The sequence below is a fragment of the Canis lupus genome, chromosome 31 (genome assembly GCF_011100685.1).
Source record: "Canis lupus familiaris isolate Mischka breed German Shepherd chromosome 31, alternate assembly UU_Cfam_GSD_1.0, whole genome shotgun sequence".
NCBI lineage: Eukaryota > Metazoa > Chordata > Mammalia > Carnivora > Canidae > Canis > Canis lupus.
The window spans coordinates 30,329,378-30,340,635 of NC_049252.1; the positions used below are offsets into that span (position 1 = coordinate 30,329,378).

Here is an 11,258-nt window from a genome sequence, read left to right on the forward strand (position 1 = left end):
GGTTCAAATTCCTGCTCTTCACTTAGTGGAGTTGGGGAGGGTAGGCGGACATCAGAGCCCCCAATCTGAAGCCAGTCACAATTTACTTAAGCTCCTGGGACCTATGATCTGACTCCAGGCAGGTCACCCCGTTTGTCAGAGCCTGTGAGATCCTCTTGGCTTTCTCTGTCCTCTTCCAACCTCTCTGAACCTTGGACTTTTGAAAGTCATTCCCTTCTTCCTTACTTTGCCCCCTCTTACATGAGGCAACAGTCAGAGCCCACTCCACCTGCAAGTGTAGTCATTCCTTATGATCTGCCTCTCTTCCCTGCCTGTGCACATCTCTGTGCCTGAAAAGCTGCTCCCTACCTCATCAGACTGAGATCTATCTGTTCCCACATCCTTTCATGTATGTGTGTGTGTGTGTTCATATGCCTAAGTGAAGTGATCATGGCTTGTGGTATAAACCTACCCAGCAACATCCACCAAACATGACTGGACTCTGTTTATGCATTTGCTTCAGACTTGGTCTCTGGGTATGGTTTCTGTGCCTTGCTCATCTCCACCCAACTGGTGCTTAACATGGTGCCTGGAGCATGACAGGTGCTCAGGGAATGTCTACAAGTCTGTTGAATGAATAAGTGACATCACCAGGTATCTCTCCATGTTGACGATGTTTTAGGTGAAGAATTCTGCTTCTGTGGGATCCATCGTCATTCAAGGTCTGTAATTTCTTTTTTTGTAGAGATTTTATATATTTATTCAAGAGAGGGAAAGGGGAAAGAGAGCATGAGTAGGGGAGAGGGGCAGAGAGAGAAGGTGAAGCAGAGCCACCCAAGCACTCCAATGTCTATAATTTCTTATTTACCAATCTTTAAATATACAAGAGATGAAAAAAGTTACCTGCTTTATTTTTTTTAAGATTTTATTTATTTATTCATGAAAGACAGGGAGAGAGAGAGAGAGAGAGAGAGAGAGAGAGAGAGGCAAAGACATAGGCAGAGGGAGAAGCAGGCCCCATGTAGGGAGCCCAATGTGGGACTCAATCCCAGGACTCCAGGATCACGCCCTGGGCCAAAGGCAGGCACTGAACCCCTAAGCCACCCAGGGATCCCAAGTTACCTGCTTTAAATGAAAAACTTAAATCAGGTAGAACCTGCTTAGAAGGAGACCACTAAGTTCACAATCTGGAACTCAAGGTTGAGTGTCCTCAATCTTAACACGATTGATGTATTGGGTCAGATTATTCTCTGTTGTAGGGGTTCTCCTGTGAATTGTAGGGTGGTTAGTAAAATCCTTGGCCTGCATCCGCTAGATGCCAATGACACCTCCCCCTATCAGCTGTGAAAGCAAAAATTGCCTTCAGACATTGACAAAAGTTTTCTGGGGAGCAAGTTGTCCTTGGTTGAGAACCAGTTGTAGAATGATAGAGAAGAGCCTTCTCAGATGTTGTTTTTCTCTACCTATATAATTTTTTTTCATTTAAAAAGTTTTTAAGTTTGCAAAGCTCCTATTCAATCAATCATCTCAAATAATAAGAATATAATCATCTAAAGTGGCTACTTTCTATGTTCTAGTAGCACAACCCACACTTCCTCATGGTCAACCGCATACACATTATCTAGGCAAAAGACCAATTGAAAATTTTTAATTAAAAATTCATTTTCAGGTCAGAAGAATAACTACCACTGTCACACAGCTCTCTCTCTCTCTGTCTCTCTCTCTGTCTCTCTCTCTCTCTCTCTCTCTGCCCTCTCTCTTTTTTTCTGTCTTTCTCTCTCTCTTTCACACACACAAACATATGCAAACACATGCATATGCAATTTCTTATCCAAAAGATGAACCATTAGATTGCTTCCTTTTTCCCACTGTGGTAGAATTTCTGGGGCTTCTTTGTATCCAGCCACCCTGTCTTTCCAGGCATATGGCAATTCTACTTTCCTTATGCTTCCATTAGGTTGGACTCATGTGGCTAGTTCTGCTCAATGTGTTACCAGCAGAGTACTAGTTCTCTCTGCAGGCCTTGCTGTGGTTGCTGTGAAAAAAAGCCTTGAGTTGACACGGTCAAAGATGGAAAGAGTCTGGACTGCCAGGTTGGTATGTGGTGGATAAATCTCTGTGGAGCCACTGAGATTGGGGGCATATTAGTTATAGCAGCCTAACCAAGCTTGTTGTTTATCATGTACGGGTAACTCAGTGGTGCATCCCCTGAGGAATAGGGTCTGAATTTGTTTCTGAGTCCTCTGGAACCTTTTATGGACACTTCTGACAAAGGAGCAAATCACAGATTATAGCATGAGTCTGCCCAACTAAGAAAGAAGACAAATCAATGATATTTCACATTTAATTTTGGTTAAATTATGTGATCAGTCAAAGAAACAAAATCACAATTACAAATAGTTTTACTAATAAAAGTGTATCACACTGGACATGCAAAATGGTTCCTGGTTCCTGTGATCCTGTTACCTAATCACTTGTCAAAAATGGACATTGTCACATGCAAAATGTGCTTTTGTTTCTTTAAGCGTTGGAGGCAAACCTGATGAATTCAGGGGGCTTTTTGGAGTGGCTTCTCATCCCAAAATGTTTCTTATCTATATTTTGGGCCTCTAGTAATTCACATTCCATATAAGCCACTCAAAAATAGCTTCTAATACCGATGGAAGGGATAACCTTGGGCTGACAATTTATTTAGGTACCAGAGAGGCCCAGCCATTCTGTGTCTTTCAGGCCACTCTGCATTGATTTCAGTCAATAGCCTGTTTTAAGAAAAGCATAGGCCAGATTAAAAAAAAGAAAATCTGTCTTCCCTTGAGTAAACACAGTAACCTGACAGCTCCACTGGGTAAATGATGCACTTTTTAAAAGCCTTTCCAAATAGGTCCTTATCCAGCAAGCTTTCATAAGCTACCACTGTTCTTAATATCCTCTTATTCAAAACTCCTTTAAAAATGTCATGCCTTGAAAATGATAGACATTCTACAGGATCTGCATTTGCTGTACTTTTTTTTTTTTTCTTTATAAAGAAATGTATTTTTTCCCTCTGGTTAGGGAAAAAGTCTTTCTTGAAATATGATCCTCTCAGATAAATAATGGCAATAAAAGTAAATGGAAAGTGGGAAAGAACATGGTTTCTTAGTGCAGTGTGCAGCACTTTCTAATTGGAAAATGCTAAAAGGGAGTAGTCCTTGGAGGCCTCCCATCTGACTTCAGACCAAACAAAACAGTGATTTGCTTATGAGCATTGAGGTCTCTGTTTTCCTTGTTAAAGGAGAAGCTAAGAATGGAAGAAAAATACTAAATCATAACAGTGTGTTATAGTAACAATTTGAGTGGATATTTCACACAGTGTGACAAATACAGAAAATAAAGAACATGGATAGCCGAAAAGGCTTTGAGGTCATCTGGTCAACCCCAGGGGTGAGCCAACATGGTCATTCTGTAGAGTGTTGTTGAAGAGCCCAGCACTCTTTGCTAGCATAGTGAGTCTGCTTGTGTTGACATATTCCACTTTTCTACCTAAAAGAAAATCTATCTAGCTTAGCTGAGTTCTTCTGGAATTCTGTGGGACACTTATTTATCTGTCATAGAATAGGCCTGTGGGGTACTAATGGCTTCAAAAGGCTCAGCTTTTGGAGTTCAGGACCTCCTGGTTCCTGTGATCCTGTTATCTAATCACTTGTCAAAAATGGACATTGTCAGTCTTTTTAAAGGTCTCTTCATTTCCTTAATTAAAAATAGTAAGTCTAAAAAAAAATAGTAAGTCTGTAACACTAGCATAACCAGTATTAAAATATTGCAGAGCAGATAAAGCAGCGGGTGGTGCCTGGGATTTGACAACATCATTGTTTCCACCTCCCTCATCTCTCCCCTTCCCATTCCCACTCACCTTTCCTTGCCACTTGTGCCTTTTAAATTTACATTTTTATTCATAATATACCTACAGATAAGTATATACAAAATAAATATACCTTGATGAATTTTCCAAACTTAACCCACTTTTGTATCCAGCACTGAGCTCCAAAGAAGAGTGCACTGACACCCCAAAAATCCATCTGGGAAGTCACCATCATGAATTCTAACATAGATAAATTCTACCTATTTTTTTTTTATTTGATAGAAATGGAATCTTCTAGTACATGGTTTTTGTTTCCAGCTTCTTTCACTTGTGCTCCTGTCAATGAGATTTATCTGTTGCAGCATATTTATTCTTTCCATTTTATTTATTTTATTTGTTTTTTAAAGATTTATTTACTTTAGAGAGAGAGTGTGTGTGAGTAGGGGGAGAGAGAGAGAGAAATTGAGACTCTCAAGCGGACTCCCCACTGAATTCAGAGCCCAATGTGGGGATCAATTCATGACCCTGAGATCATGACCTGAGCCAAAATCAAGAGTTGGATGCCCCAAATCTTTCCATTTAAAAAAATCTATCCCTAATGCCCAGCCTGGGATACATTTATTTCCATCTTTATAGTTGGTAGGAATATTTTCTTCTCTTCTAATGTGCATGTTATAGTTCATTGTCATCTTCTGACTTCTTCCCTTTGTCAGGTCAGACATGCTGATCTGACTACAGCAGCAAAGGCACTGCAGGCTACCCCTGGGATGTGCAGGCTGATATCTCTTCTCCTGGACCCACCCAGTGGATATAGCTGGTGTTGACCATGCAGGCAGGTCAAGTATGATACAATAAAATGTGTAATCTAAAGTGCTTTCATTAGAAAGAGTAGTGAGCATCTGTGATGGTAAATTTTATTCATTAACTGGGCTAGGCCATAGTACCCAAATATTTGGTTAAACATTATTCATCCAATCAGTTGAAGGCCTTAATGGAACAAAAATACACTTCCCTGAGCAAGACAAATCCTCCCAACAACAAATGGCATCTGGACTTGAACTCCAACTCTTCCCTGGATCCCCAGCCTCCTGGCCCACCCTGCAGATTTTGGACTTGCTAGCTCTCATAATCATGTGAGTCAATTCCTTAAAATTTATCCCTCTCTCTCTCTTTCTCTATTTATCTACATGATAGATAAAGATAGAAGTAGATATTATTATAGATACATACACACATGCTACTGGTTCTATTTCTTCAGAGAACCCTAATGTAGCACCTCTCTCTACTACTCCCAAACCCATGAAAGACCTTGCTAAGTGACCAAAATAAGACATTCTCTACAGATAGACCCTCCAAATCTTCCTCAACTTAGTCTTCCAGATAGCCATAGCCAGCCAATGAGAATTAATTGCAAGTTGTAGATTAGAAGTCTTGCTTTCTTGCACTTAGAGCAATGGTTCTCAATTGGGACGATTATGCCTACCCCACCCCCACCCAGGAGACATTTGGAAATACTTAGTGGCATTTTGTCATCACAAACAGGGAGGGAGGAACGCTATTGGCATCTAATGGTAGAAACCAGGGATGCCGTTAAATATCCTACAATGCACAAGACAGGCTCCCAAACATCCTACAATGCACAGGACAGCCCCAAATGCCAATTATATCAACACTGAGAAACACTGTACTCGAGAGACATCATCTCTTGAAAGTCTTGACATCACCCTGATTCAGCTATTAAAAGGTAAACATCTTAGATAAGAAATGCCTTAGTTCTATAAAGCAGCAATTTTATATGGGTTGGAGAGAGTTAATTTTTTTTAAGATTTTATTTATGTATTTATTGAGAGAGAGAGAGAGAGCACAAGGGGAAGGGGCAGAAGGAGAAAAAGAATCTCTAGCAGACTCTGCACTGAGTGCTGAGCCCCACTTGGGGCTTGATCTCATGACCCTGAGATCACAATCAGAGCTAAAATCAGAGTTGTATGCTTACCCAACTGAGCCACCCAGGCACCCCAAGAGTTAATTCTTAATAAACAATCTCAAAATTTATCTTAAAATTCTGAAGTAAAGTGTAATATAGCACACCCTTTTATTTATTTTTTTTTTTGTGAGAGAAATTATTTTTTGCCTTGTTTCCTCTTAATTCCCTTAAAAACTGAGTCTCCTTTTCCTTCCAGAGACCCAAAAATGGACACTTTCTTTCTCACATAATCCAGCCCACAGAAGATTTGCCTGAATCAGCAGTCTCTTGGCCAGTGAGAACATGCTACAGATCCTGGGAAGGAGATTGAAGGAAATTAATAAATGGCAGCTTCCTGCACTTTGCTTTCAACAATAACAAAACATATCAAAAGAGCAGAATGCAATAGTCAATAGATTTTCTCATTCCTGGCAACCACAAGGCTTTCTTACAGAGAAGTTTCTCCTAGCTCAGTGTTCACCATTGGTTTGGTCAGAAGCCCAGGAGGTCTCTGTAAAGATGTTAAGCACTTAACACTTAGTGTAGGAGGCCCTGATTATGTGCTTTCTGGAAGAGAGCTCTGTATCTCTCGAAGGTGTAAGAATTTGTGTGAGAACTTCTGTCTGCTATATTCTTAGGGCACAGCACATTCTAACACAGTACAGGGTAATAGATAATTTACTGGATTGTTCTGAAACAAGTTTTTCTAAATACAGTGTAAGCTGTAGTAACTTAAAACTTTCATAACCTATTAGTACATGCAATATGTGTGGAAAGAAGTATAAGCTAGGAGAAAATGAAAAATGACGTTTTATTAACATCGAATTTCACTGTGTTTTAGAGTGTGATACTAATCCCCAACAACCAGCATAAAAAGGAATGAGTGATTCTTCTAATACTGAACAAACTTCATAAACAAAACAAAACAAAACCTATGTGAGTGCTCTTTGGACACTTCAAAGATAGACAGAAATCAAATAAAAATAAACCAGCTAAACCAGCTAGGAAATTCATTAATATTTGTGCAGAATATCAGGAAACACATTCAATTATTATTACTACTTTGTAGTAAAATAGTTATTTAATTGTGTCACCAGTGAGAGGAAAGTAGTATATTTTTCAGTTTAGTATTTTCAGGGCTGTTGGTGATCAGTTAAACAAATAAATATGTAAGAAAATTATTTTTATCTCTTCCTGGTAGAGCTAAGTAGCTGGTCAATTATCTTCAATAGATTTTATTTCTAAAAGCCACATATAAGAAAAGAAGGTCAACAGATGAAAAGGACCCAGTCTCTTGGCTTGGATTTCAAGACCGTGGTGGCACTATTCCAAGCATCCTTAAGCCTGATGACCAGGACTATTAATAGTGCAGTACCACTATGAGGTTCAGAACTCTTAGTTCTGAATCACAATTGCATTGCGCATTGTCCGTGGAAAAAATTCAAAACCTCATCTCTTTTATCCAACATATACCTAGTGAGATCTCAAAACTCTGTGACTGGTTTGTGTTCCAATTAAAAAAAAAATAAAATAATTGCTGGTGAAACAAAACATAGCCAGGAAGTTAAGGTAAGGTTGAAAAGACAGAACAGTGTGCCTATATTTGGAATTAACCATGGAATCAGCTGATCAATGGACTGAAAAGCAGAAAATCAAGAAGTAATTACACAAAGGGCTTTAGCAGATACACTGGTAAAGGCAAGGTAGGAATTTGGGGTTACCGCAGCTGTAGCTGAGTGATGTTGGCCATGCTATGAGTCATCCACTTGACCTCTGCCTTTTGTCATACAATACCGCAGTATGAACTAAACTATTCTCTCATCTGGTGAAGTGGTTCTCATGAAACTTGCTTGTTGGTAAATTGGCATAGGTTGGCCTGCTCCTTTTGTATCTCCATCTCTGAGAAATCAAAATGAAAGCCATGAGATTCTGATTCATACAGCCATGAAGTAGTTTCCTGTGTTGGTTAATATTGTTTCTCTATATTGACCAGTGTCCTTGTGGTGACCCACTGGTAGCCACGCCATCTGTAGTATTGAACACTCCATCCTTCCACTGCTAGAGTGCTCCCATGTTATCTGCCTAATTTCTTTGAAGCCTACCTCAAATATATCAAGAAAATTAACATTGTGGCCAAGACCTAACTCAGCCTCTAGAAGAAGTTAGATCTGGGTTCTGAGTCTACCTCTGCCACCTGTATTCTTGCTCATATTACCTCATTCATCTGGAAAAGGGCACCATAGTGGCTTATATCTATTGAGCGCCTACAATGTTCTAAGTTCTGTTCCAACCAAATGCAATGTCATCTAATTGTCATAATAGCAACCCCACAAGGCAGGTACCACTGTCACACCATTCTACAAATAAGAAAACAAAGGCCCAGTGCCCAGGTATACCCAGGTAGAGCAAGTGTTGGTGTTCTCACACATGCCTTATACTGCCTCTCTAATTTCCAGACCACTAGGCTTCTCACCAGAGAACTAGTCTGACTCACTTCAAGCCATCTGAATCACAATATTGCTCTGAGGAGGAAACCAATCAGTACACACAGCACACAGCCAAGGAATCCACACATGTACTCATTCATCCATTCAAGCAATATTGACTGAGGTCTTCTTATGTGTCAGACAATGTTCTAGGTCTTCAGTGTACAAGATGATAAGAGTACCTTTCTTCCTGGAGTTTATAGTCTGGAAAGGAAACATACCTCAGCCAAATCAGTATGTTTTCAATAATATATCATTAGTGCCTTGAAGAAAAGTTGAGCAGGAAACTGAGAGCGGATAGAGATACTAGGAGATGGGAAGGCATGGGTGGAGCGTGGTGGGGAGGATGCTCCAGTTAGAGGAAAGGGCTCTGTGAGGAAGTCACCTTTGAGCCAAGCCTTGACTTGAAGGTAGCAGAAGCCATGAAGACCTGGGGAACATTATTGCTTTCTTAATAAAATTATGTGCTAATGTCTTAGCTTAACCAAAGCGAGTTCTTGTCACCAGTACCAAAGCACAACTTCTCACCCATTTTGCAATCCTCTAACAACAAAATAATAAAATTGAAAATGCAGATGGAAAAGCAAAAACTATTCTGAAGACCAGAGAAAGCCCAGTTCACACAATCCCTGATGGTATCATGAATGGAGAGAGCATTTCCATCTCGCCTGTTGATAATTCAAAGTCTCCCAAAGACAAAACCACAGTTGGCCACAGTTTTGTTGGTTTCACTTAATTCTCTGACCCTGACTTCTGTGTGGCTAAAAGCATATCATAATCACAGTAAAATCTACCTCTCTTCATTCCATTAAAGGAAACCCAGGCCATTTCAAACACCATCTTCCCATTCGACCTTGATTTTACAATGCTTTTCACTGAAGATTAGAGTTAATGCTTTTCTGAGAGGTTTGTCACAAAGGGAAGCTTAATTGGGGCTCATTTTCTCCATCCACACATTTGTTCAAAAGCTTTACTTTTAGAAAGTGTGTTTGTTATGAATGATTCATGCTCCATGGGTATAGATTATGAATTTGGGGAACCAAGTCACTCAGAGAAGAAAAAGCTACCTTGGCTTTCTGGGAATATAACCATATCATTCAGGGGAGTGAGTTGAATTCTATCCCCAAGAAGATGTGTACATATTCTCACTCTACCCGTGAATGTGACCTTATTTGGAAATATGGTCTTTGCAGATGTCACTAAGGATCTCAAGAACAGATCATTCTGGATTAAGATGAGCCCTAAACCCAATAACAAGTGTCTTTCTGAGACAGAGAAGAGGGCTGTTTAAGAGACAAGGACACAGAGGGAAAGGTCATGTGAAAACAGAGACAGAGGTTGAGACTTTCAGTCTCAAGCCAAGGAATGCCAAGAGTGCCAGCCACCAAGAAAAAGCAAGAGAGAGGTATGGAACAGATTCCCCCTCAGAGCCTCCAGAAGGGGCTAACTTGCTAACATCTTGACTTCTGACTTCCAAAACCATGAGATTATACAATTCTGTTGTTTCCAGCCAATAAGCTTGTAGTGTTTATTAAGGAAGCCCTAGGAATCTCACATACTTAGTGTCAATCTGTGACATTGGATGAAGATTAATTGTTGAGTCATTGAGTTCCTTGGAACAAAGGAAGACATGCCCCAGTGTTCAGGTCAGAACATAGGTTTTACATAGACTTTACCAGGAGCCAAAAATATTGTGGTGGCTACTGTTTGTGTCTACTTGATACCCATCTGCTTTATACCCGCCCCTCAACCCATGGGAGGCCATGATCACAGTCTCAGAGGTGGGCAAACTCAAACTGAGCTGATCATAGTGTCCAAGTGTCCATCCCTGCAGCCTTACTCTTTGGCAAAAGGGAAGGAGCAGGGATAATTGGCCCAATTGGAGTTCTTCCTTGGAGGTTTTTTTTTTTTTTTTTAATCCTTACTTTTAGCTTCTTTCTTTCTTTCTTTCTTTTTTTTTTTTTTTAAAGATTTTATGTATTTACTCATGAAAGACAGAGAGAGAGAGACACAGGCAGAGACACAGGCAGAGAGAGAAGCAGGCTCTATGCAGCAAGCCCCACAAGGGACTCAATCCCAGGTCTCCAGGATCACGTCTTGGACTGAAGGCAGCACTAAACTGCTGAGCCACCTGGGCTGCCCATCCTTAAAGCTTTTTAATTAAAGAGGTGGAGTTCTTTTCCAACCTCTGAATTAGACTTGATGTCTGAATCTCGATCTCACCACCATATTCTTCCTGCAGGTAGATAAACAATGGGAAGCTGAGATCAGAACCAAAACTGTATGTGCTCAGTGAGAGTACTATTAGCCCTTTAGATCTCCAATTCCTTATGATGAGGGCCATTAGCACCCCTGGTCCTGCTGCTAAAACATCAGTAAATGCCATTCCCTCTTCCCCATCATTGTGACAAACCAAAACTCACCCAACATATTCCCAAATGTTCCCTAGAGGGAGCTGAATTGCCTCTGGCTGAGAGCACTGACAGATGAGCTTCAGAGTTCTTATCTCTAAGTTAGGGATGGCCTGATTCATTCATGATGTTAGTAGAAATACTCTCCTTGAAGGCAAGACTAGAACATTTGGAAGTCCATTGGCTATGAGCTAGTTTACCTCTATAAGCTTTTTATCTGTATGTTTTAATTAAAAATGGCCATATTGGTTCTTAGTGTGTTGCTACATTCAGTCATTTCACAGGTAAAACTCACTAGCTGGTGACCCAGTCCATTGTCTTAGGGTGACTTGGAAGATTCCTGATTCATCCTTGTGTTTTGTTTTACAGCTTAACTTCCAGAGAGTGACCTTGCTTCTAATTCCTCTTGGGAGGATACCTAATTCTCTTGGGAGGAGAAAAGAAGTGAGGGTAAAGCATAACCAACAGCCCACTCACAGAGTGCTTGTGACACACCCTTCTATAGGCTGCTCCTTACATGGGTGGCCATGGGGACCCAGAGAAAAATGCTCCTCAAGGGCTCCTCAAGAGTGACACAACCA

At 40.4% G+C, this 11,258-nt stretch overlaps 1 long non-coding RNA gene across 1 annotated transcript; it reads right to left on the reverse strand.

The window, feature by feature from the left end:
- Positions 1 to 5,889: 5,889 nt before the first annotated feature.
- LOC102156175 lies at positions 5,890 to 8,074 on the reverse strand. Its single transcript, XR_005382341.1, has 3 exons — positions 7,996 to 8,074; positions 7,502 to 7,679; positions 5,890 to 6,095 (listed from the first exon to the last, which is right to left on the reverse strand). It is a non-coding gene; the product is annotated as an uncharacterized LOC102156175 (long non-coding RNA).
- Positions 8,075 to 11,258: the final 3,184 nt, after the last annotated feature.